The sequence below is a fragment of the Pezoporus occidentalis genome, unplaced genomic scaffold (genome assembly GCF_034315485.1).
Source record: "Pezoporus occidentalis ecotype Australia unplaced genomic scaffold, CSIRO_AGI_Poc_V1 ctg20, whole genome shotgun sequence".
Lineage (NCBI taxonomy): Eukaryota > Metazoa > Chordata > Aves > Psittaciformes > Psittacidae > Pezoporus > Pezoporus occidentalis.
In genome coordinates this window covers 4,859,038-4,868,760 of record NW_026913856.1, presented here as the reverse complement: position 1 = coordinate 4,868,760, position 9,723 = coordinate 4,859,038, and the positions used below count along the sequence as shown (strand labels likewise).

At 44.6% G+C, this 9,723-nt stretch overlaps 1 long non-coding RNA gene across 2 annotated transcripts; it reads left to right on the top strand.

Annotated features, from left to right (window-relative positions):
* The first annotated feature begins 901 nt into the window (after positions 1-901).
* Positions 902-7,818, top strand: LOC134163397 (uncharacterized). 2 transcript variants are annotated; one of them, XR_009964721.1, is made up of 3 exons: positions 902-1,809; positions 2,117-2,205; positions 6,906-7,818. It is a non-coding gene; the product is annotated as an uncharacterized LOC134163397 (long non-coding RNA). The 2 variants fall into 2 exon arrangements; XR_009964722.1 differs by lacking the exon at positions 6,906-7,818 and adding an exon at positions 4,104-5,841.
* Positions 7,819-9,723: the final 1,905 nt, after the last annotated feature.

Genomic DNA, 9,723 nt, shown 5'->3' with positions numbered 1-9,723 from the left:
CACGCTTGTGAGGTGGGCTGATGCCAACCTCATGAAGTTTAACCATGCCAAGTGCAAGGTCCTACACCTGGGTCGGAGCAATCCCAGGCACAGCTACAGGTTGGGCAGAGAAGAGATTCAGAGCAGCCCTGCAGAGAAGGACTTGGAGGTGTTGGTTGATGAGAAAATGAACATGAGCCGGCTTCAGTGTGCGCTCACAGCCCAGAAAGCAACCGTATCCTGGGCTGCATCAAAAGGAGCGTGACCAGCAGGTCGAAGGAGGTGATCCTGCCCCGCTGCTCTGCTCTTGTGAGACCTCACCTGGAGCATTGTGTGCAGTTCTGGTGTCCTCAACATAAAAAGGACATGGAACTGTTGGAACAAGTCCAGAGGAGGCCACGAGGATGATCAGGGGACTGGAGCACCTCCCATATGAAGACAGGCTGAGGAAGTTGGGGCTGTTCAGCCTGGAGAAGAGAAGGCTGCGTGGAGACCTCAGAGCAGCCTTCCAGGATCTGAAGGGGGCCTATAGGGATGCTGGGGAGGGACTCTTCATTAGGGACTGTAGTGACAGGACAAGGGGTAATGGGTTAAAACTTAAACAGGAGAAGTTTAGATTAGATTGGATATAAGAAGGAAATTCTTTCCTGTTCAGGGGGTGAGGCACTGGAATGGGTTGTCCAGGGAGGTTGTGAATGCTCCATCCCTGGCAGTGTTCAAGGCCAGGTTGGACAAGGACTTGGGTGATATGATTTAGTGTGAGGTGTCCCTGCCCACGGCAGGGCAGTTGGAACTGTATGATCTTAAGGTCCTTTCCAACCCTAACTATTCTGTGATTCTATGATTCTACCAGTTTTCCACTGCAGAACACAGTGATGTTGAGAGCTTAGACTGTCTCTGAAGCTAGTAATTTACTCAGCCATGCACCTAACCTTTGGTGGCGTCCCAAGGAACTGGTGTCAGTCCATGTTCTTCACCATTCCCAAAGGTCTCGAGCGGTGTTTGCTTTGGCAGGAAGCTCCCAGGGCAGGAGTACGCACTGTTAAACTGCATTGCAGACTCTGCTGGTAATACAAAAGGTGGACACATCATTGTAGGGTCCATCTGTAATAATTTGCTCTTGCTGGGGAGAAAAAATGTAACTGGAGCCATCAAATAGTGTTGGAGACTAAGCATTTAGTTTCTGATGGATGACTCTGTGGATGTGATAAATGTTAGAATGGTTGCAGCAATAATGATTCTGTGTTGTCCAGGAGTTGCATTAATTTAATTAGGTTTGTACTGGAGTCTGAGAGGACCTGCCTCTAAACGATGTCTTAAGCAGCCAACATACACTGGGAGGTGTACAAAAGATAGGAGGTGTGTGGCAGGGTCTGTCTTTTTTTACTTCATAGACAATAAATTCTAGATCAAAGCGAAAACAAGCAATGATATGTGTAATTTTTTAACAGAAACTCTATAAATATTCAGTGCTGCTGTTTGGCAACATTAAGAAATCACTGAAAAATGCAGTCATTGCTAAATGTGTTCATTTGAGTGGTTTGCTGTTACAAATGTGAATCTTCAAAGGCCGTGAAACTTAACAATAGCTTCCCAGTATTAGACAGAGAGTTAATTATAACATTTATCACACAAGCAGGGTAAGTAAAACAAACCCGTATACCTCTTTAGTTTTCAGCTTGTTGAGTGAATGCTGTCAGAAGGAATTTTCCTCAATGCATGTGCTTGGTGATGTTATCAAAGTGTCTGTCAGGAAAAGCACTTTAATACTCTTCAGAGGCCTGAGCGAGTGCACTGGGATTGGTAGAGACAGTGACAGAGGTGACTAGGGTAGGTCCTGACAGTTTGAATACAGAATTATATAGTGCAGTGACAAAGTGTTCTGTTTATTTAGACTGGGGAACATGATGTGTGGGAAACAAAGGAGAAGCAAAGAACAGGTTAAGTTACCAAAATTTTAATTGATCTCTGAGTGACTGTTTTTGAATAATTGGTTGTGTCAAAACGTAATGATTACCGGCTTGGGAAGCTGCAGCCTTTCACCCTTAGGTCACTGGCTCAGGTCTGGACCGTGCTGGTTGTAATGACTGATGTTCAATACCGGCTAATGGGAAATGAATTGCTGATCTCTGCCCAGCTTCTACTGGATAAGCATCTGCATCACCAACAGCGTGTGCTGGGAGTCTCAGCAAAGGCACCATCCAGAAGTAATCTCCTCCTTTTTATGTAAGTTCACTGCCGAGAATTGGTTCTGTGGTATGTGAGATCTTGCACTGTTGCTGCAGTGGCTTTATTAATACAGTGGAATGATGAGAACTTTGTTTTCCAGTTTTTCCTGTCTGGTGACTTGTGTGTGCATTCGGTGAAATGTTAGCGATCTTTCACTAGCTATAAGGAGCCTTTCACAGCACTAACAGGGCTACTGCCACCAGGATATTAATCACTGAGGATTGGTCTCTAGGGTCTGAGCACAGTCATTTTGCTCCATATTTAAGAATATTTTTGAGCCTTCATCTTACAGAAACTGTGAAATAAAAATAATAGCCATTGTACAGACAACCTTAGCCCACACCATTACTCCCCTAGCTGTGTCATGAGCCATTTGTTCTGCTGCTGGAGCTAGTCTGAGATCTGTCCCTAGAAGTCTCCCGGAGCATACTGAATATGTCTGAATGCACCTATCTGTGTACAGGTCTGACCTGCAGCCACTCCTCCCAAAAAAAGTGGCCTTCTGCAGGCAGTGGGAGCTTGCAGTATGGATTTGCTCTGAAGCCTCAGTAGATCAAAGTAGTCCAGCAGTCACTGGGTTTTACCATTTGAAGTGTATGCTGTTTGGGACAAGCATCAGAAGAAAGGTTTATTTGTGCGTCCCAGAATAAATTGTACACAGGAACCTCTAGGCTGCCAGAGTATTTTCTGTGAATACAAGTTGGCTCTTCAGTGGTGCTAAAATGACTAGGTTTTCTGGTACCTTTGAAAAGTTCCATAGCTTCTGGACAGGAAAGATGAGAAACCCAGGTGAGAAAGACTCATAAACCTTGAAGTTGATGTTGACAATTTGCAAAGAAACCAGCTCAGCTTTAACAGCTTAAAGCCATTCTTGGCTTGTATATCTGGGGAGAAATACCCAAATAGTTTTGTCATTGATTTCAAAAGTGGAAGAGGTTTCTCCACTGACTCAGCAGGCCTGGAAAGGACTTTGTATCGGTTTTGTGAGTTTGTGAAATCCTTTTTTCTTATGACCTGAGTTATTTGGTGAGTGACTTCATAATATTCAGTGATAAAAGAGGAGTGTGTAGAATGCACATTCTCTGATTTCCTATTCCACTGTGTTACCCAAACAGCTGGATCTTCACACAGACTCTCATGGGAATGGCAAAGGTGATAAGCCCAGCTGTTTGACTGGGTTGTGGGCCCTCTCCAGGCACATTCTGTCTGAGAGCACTGGCATTAGAATGAGAGAAGGTCTTGACATCTTAATTCTGGACAAGCAGGTATCACTCCCCATGCAAATATAATTTCTTAGAGCATGAGCAAGTAACATATGTCCAGCCTCCATGCTGCAGAAGCCCCAGGGAATGGACAACTGTAGTCCAAAAGCCAAACATATTTCCTGTTTAATTGGGCCCTTGAGGCTTTTGGGTGACATTAAATAATCTGCCAATCATTTTTTCCCCTCTCACGTCTTCTTTCAGATAGTAAGTACTAATATAACATATAATCTGCTTTCAAGACCTCATTACAACGAGACATTTCATTCCAGATGCTTTGTACCTTCTGTGAGACCCCATCTGGTAAGGGGTAGGGTGCTTATCTTGAATGCCTACTTCAACTACAGGAAGAATACAAGCTCAGTTGCTCTTCTTACAGACAGGGGTATTGGCTAGCGCAGTGCCCGCCATCTTCTGAAACAAATGGAATGAGGAGATAGCTTTTGGGATAGAAGGTTGGAATTAGAAAAGAAGCCAATTTCTAAGGACATAAGTTAATGGAGTGTTAAAAAATTGTGATTCTATCTCTCTGTGGCTCACTTCAAGGAGAACAACCTTGAGATAAAAGTGCCTAGACACCCAGAGGTAAGGGAGAGCACTGGAGCAGACATTTTATCTTCTCTGGGTCTACAGAGTACAGCATGAATGCAAGACAGAGCACTGAGTGTCTTCCATCACATGGTGTATTGGTGAGAAAAGAAATGGCCCCATTTTCAAGAAGGCAAATGACACCACGTTTTGTTTTTTTCCTCACATAATAAATAATCTTCCCTGTGTGGTCTGGCCCAGGAGTGGTGACTGTATAAGCAACAATTCAATGTTTTTAGAGAGATCTATGGCTTTATTTATTTTTAACTAGTAATGGTGGCTTGATTGATTATGAACATCGTGTGTAATGAATCTTGCCACCACCAGCATAACTTCTCCAGAGAAAATGCCTGTGTGGGTTCAGCTGACCATTAGGCCCTGACTGCTTGGCCTCTCCAAACCCAGGATGAGAAGGAAAATCCTAGCAAGGTATCAGCAAGGACCATGATGTTTTCTGTTACCTTTGCCATGGGTTGCAGCACGTTTTTACACGATGCTCGTAAGGGGGAGTTCCCTGATGTGGGATAACAGCGGCATGCACTGATGAAGTGACAACCTCTTGGTATCCTTGTAAAATTCCACCCAGTTAAAGGGAACTGGAGAGGAGATATATGGCTATTAAAGTAAAACATAACTGCCTGTCAGGGAAAAGTAGTGACAACATGCACCAAAAGCTCTGCCATCTAATGCCTGTCAGCAAGAGCGGCTAGTCTTTAACATTGTTCATGTTCCTCAACGAATGTGCTTGAATTGGCAGAGACAAGGATGGAGTTGACACGGGCAGGTTCTGTCAGCTCAAATCCAGAGGTGAACTGTGTGTATCTGAAACCCGGTCCTGACAGCTGCATCCAGGAGCAGGCATGTTTAGGAAGCGGGGAGCTGTGGGAGGGCAGGGGAGGGACCAGTCTGAGCTTCACCATCTCCCATAGAGGCAATGTCCGCTTTGAGCAGAAAAAGCAAGGGGGCAGGGAGAGAGAGGGAACAACAAAAAACAGTGCCTATTATGTTTCATGTCAATGTTGCTGTCATTAGGTAGTCGAGAAGATTTCAAACAGATAAACTCCCCTTTGGTATGGCAGACCGCCTTGGCAGCCAATTTTAGGCCTTGATTTGATTGATAAACTCTTTGTGACAAGGAAGGATAAAAGAGGCCCCTAGTTTGGTACATATAAATAGGAAATTAGCTGGCAAAGTTGTCAAAGATAATTAACTCTCTTATTCTGTGTGTCTATTCAGGTTGACATACTGAAATTATTTAGAAATGCACATGTCAACGCTCTGACAGAATTTGGTGCTGATCAGATAAACAGTTTTTGAGATGCCTGATTGTAAAATGATGTAAGAGCTTAGCTGGTGGTTTTATCATTATGCATTCTCTTAGCAGCAGCAGGTATCAAATGGCAACACCATCCTTTAATGTGCTAGATTCAGAGATCAGGAGACAAAGTTAAGCACGCTACTTCACAGCACTCAGCTCTCCTGTTTTGTTCCTTGCCCCCTGGGTTAAAAAAATACTAATAATGTGCTAAATTTCTGGGAGTTCATGGGCTCCTCATCCTTTCCCCAGGTACAATTGGAAGTAAAAAGATAAGGGTCTATGGGATAAGAGGTCTGAAAGCCATGGCATTTTGTTACTTCTTCAGAAGAGATAAACTACTCACTGCTATAATCCCTGTCTCAAAGACTGGCAAGGTTAGGAAAATGCAACAGGAAAAAAAACAGTGCCTCTGAACAACGTCTTTATAGTGGCTCCTATTAAAGCAATGACAGAGAACGACAAATATATTTAACACTGCAAACTCAGCGTCTTACCCACTGTCCCTTGTTTGCGTCTTGTCTGGAGTGGTCGGTGTAGCACTACAGTTGCAATACATGTCCGGAGTGTACCTTCTGAATGGGATTTGATTTCCAAGTCCCATCAATGTCCTTGGAAAAGTTAAACTTGATGTGTCTGTACCTGTTGTACAGAAGATGCAAAGGCACTGTAGTCTTTCAGAGTAACTTGACTTTGATTCCTTCTTGGAGATTTCCTCCATCTGAAAGTGCTTTTCAGCCTCCAAAACAGGTCCCAGTTTGGCACTGTGAAAGGCATAAGCACTGTAACATTTGTCTTGAACATGGTATTTGTGGAACAGAACTGGGCATAGCTTTTCTTATAGCACTAGGAGATTTGTGTAGTTGTAGGCTGTAATGACTAGTGACAGAAAACACCATTACCCCAATTTTGTGAGTGAATGCTGTGGCAGCATCTAGTCAACTCACCATGCTACTCTCAACTGATGATGATTTTTAAGCCTCCAGAGTCTAAACTCAGCCTGGACACTGACTGTCAAGTCCTAAGCTTTCTGTTGCATCTTGAAAGCTGGCAGTCAGTCTGGGTCTTTACCCTGGGATCTAACTCTTAGATTATAGAGTTATAGAATGGCTTGGGTTGGAAGATCATCTAGTTCCAATCCGTTGCCATGAGTGTAGACACCTTCCATTAGACTGGATTGCTCAAAGCCCTGTCCAACCTGGCCTAGACAGCCAGCTTTGCTTGAATGCTTGTCTTTCAAGAGTCTTGTCCAAGCTGTGACTGCTTGATCTGGAGGGAGGAAGGAGGAAGGAAGTGAAAAGAAATTGAATAAATGGCTGGTATGACACACTGCTGCATTTACCTAGGGGATAAAAGAGGCAGTGTTACAAACCACTAGGAAAACAGCAGGCATCTTACAGGCAGGGTCCCTGCTTTGTTTTGTCTGTAGTGCAAATAGTTGCCCCTGTAACCTGCTGAGCTATTGTTGCTCTCTGAAATAGTGACCAGTCTGTCTCCCCCCTTTTTGTACCTTTCCAACCATGGCTTTCAAGGCAATGTGGACATCTGAAACGTCTCATCCACGCAGAGAGAAAGAGCTAGCACATTCAAATCACGACATCTGTGCCTTTCTGCCAAACCTGCCTTACTGTACACAATCCCTGGCATTGATGAGGAACTCCAGGACCTTCCACAGACCTACCCCAAAAACATAACACGTACACAACCTCCCACAGGATTCACAAAGGATAGGCGCAGGTTCTCTGCAACTCAATACTGATGAATATGCTACTGTCCTTGGTGTCCAAATGATAATGGCACATGTATTATTCTTCCTGAGAGCCCAACAGTTCCTTTCTGTCATATTTTGCACTCATTTGTACAGTGAACAATGTCTTGCCTCCCATCACTTACACACCAAGAAGCTCTTTGTCTGTTTATAAATAGGGTCTCACTTGACATAACAGTTCATGATACTATTTCCTCATCCATAAGCATTTCTGTAGTGCTCATTTCTGCATTTTCATTCTGCAACTATCTTGTACAACCAGGCACCCCAGGGGCCAGGCATGGGGCTTTAGCAATAATATCTAATTTTTCCCTTTTTTGCTATTCACCTTAACAAGAGGGTTCAAGAATGATGAAGGTCTGTCTTGGGTAATAAGGGAATGGATGCAGGTTCCTATTTTAAGTGCAGAACCAGACAAGTGCTTTGTAAAAAGATAGCCTAAACACTGTGTTTTTGCTTTATTATCTTCATCATGTCTAATTCATACCTCCCAGCACATGGCAGTGGGGGTCTGTTCATAAAGCAGCTGATATTTTCATGTATAATGCAGCATTATCTAGCCTTCCATATAGATCACTGTTTTAGGATGAGTTATCTTAGAGCTGCATGCCCCTATGTTGTGTGGTATCTATTTTACAATAGGTTTATAACTTACCACAGTTGGAAACAAAGGGATAAACTGGAATGAAATCCACTTTTCTCTTGAGTGGTTCTTGTTAGAGCTTAGTTGAAATGTAGCATTGTACAGAGTCTTCGTTTATACACAATTTGATGATGAAGGCTCTGCTGCAGGCAACCTGGAAACATGAAACAGGGCTTTAATCATAACACTTCACTCTTATCCATTGGGAGCTGTAGGTATGCAGTGCCTTGGAATAGCAACCTCCTTTTCTTTTCATGCCTGATATGAATTCATGTGCATGGGCTTAGATATGCCGATTTAAAAACAACGTCCAGAAGCCAGAGGTCTCACAGAAGGACCTGGGTAAGACTGCTGGTGAATGACAAGCTAAAAGCTGGGTCAGCTCCATGCATCTGCTGCAAAGGCAGCCAAGAGCATCCTGGGCTGCATTAGAAGGAGCGTTGCCACCAGGTTGAGAGAAGTGATTCTTATCCTCTGCTCAGCACTGGTGAGACACATCTGGGGTCTGTGTCCAGACCTGAGCTCCCAGTGCAGGAAAGGATCGGATGTACTGGAGTGAGTGCAGTGAAGGGCTACAGAGATGATTAAGGGACAGGTGGATCAGGTATATGGGTAGAGGCAAAGCAAAGACTGCTGAGACAGACAGCCTGGAGACAAAGCCTGGAGAGGAGAAGGCTCAAGGGATATCTAGCCAGTTTGTATCAAGGTGTGGTGGTGGTTTGTATCAATTAGTGATAGTAAATGGTATCACATCTCATTGGTGACTGGCCACTGGTGGTGTCCTTCAGGGCTCAGTGTCAGTGCCAGTGTTAACATCTTTGTTGATGATCTGGATGAGGGGATTGAGTGCACCCTCAGTAAATTTGCAGACAACACCAAGCTGGCTGGGAGGGTTGATCAGCTGAAGCATAGGGAGGCTCTGCAGAGGGATCTGGACAGGCTGGATCGATGGGCTATGGTCAATGTATGAGGCTCAACAAGGCAAAGTGAGGGCCCTTCATTTGGGTCACAACAACCCCATGCAATGCTCCAAGCTTGGTGAAGAGTGGCTGGAAAGCTGCTTGGCTGAAAAGGTCTGGGGTTGCTGACTGACCGAGCTGAACATGAGCAGCTTGTGCCCAGGCAGGCAAGAAGGCCAACGGCATCATGTCCTATATCAGTACCAGTGTGGCCAGCAGGGCCAGGGCAGTGATTGTCCCCCTGTACTGGGCACTGATGAATCCTGTGTTCAGCTCTGGGCCCCTCACTCTAAGGGAGACATTGAGGTGCTGGAGCAGGTCCAGAGAAGGGCAGTGAAGCTGGCAAAGGGTCTGGAGCACAAGTGTGATGGGGAATGGCTGAGGGACTGGGGTGGGGGGTAGTCTGGAGAAAAGAAGGCTCAATGGGGACCTTATTGCTCTCTACAGCTGCCTGACAGGATGATGGAGAGTGGTGGGTGTCCATTTCTTCTCCCAATTTACAAGTGATAGGACAAGAAGTAATAGCCTCAAGCTGTGTCAGGGGAGGTTTAGTTTGGATATTAGGAACAATTTCTTCACAGAGAGTGTGGTCAGGCATTGAAACAGGCTGCCTAGGGAAATGATGGAGTCACCATCCCTTTAAGTGTTCAGAAACCATGTAGGTGAGGCCCTCAGTGACATGATTTAGTGGTGATCTTGTCAGTCCTGGGGTAATAGTTGGACTTGATGGTTTTAAGTATCTTTTCCAACCTGGTTGATTCTATGATTCTAAGATCTGATGGTGTAGAGAAAAGGAGACAGAGCCTGACTCTTCTCAGTGCTGCTCATGTTGAAATATAGGAAATTCTGCTTAAATATAAGTTTTGTTGGTTTTTTTTTTTCCCAATGTGAAGGTGGTCAAACACCAGAGCACATTACACAGTGTGTGTGTGGGGTCTCCATCACTGGAAGTACTCAGAATGCCTCTGGACATGCTCCAG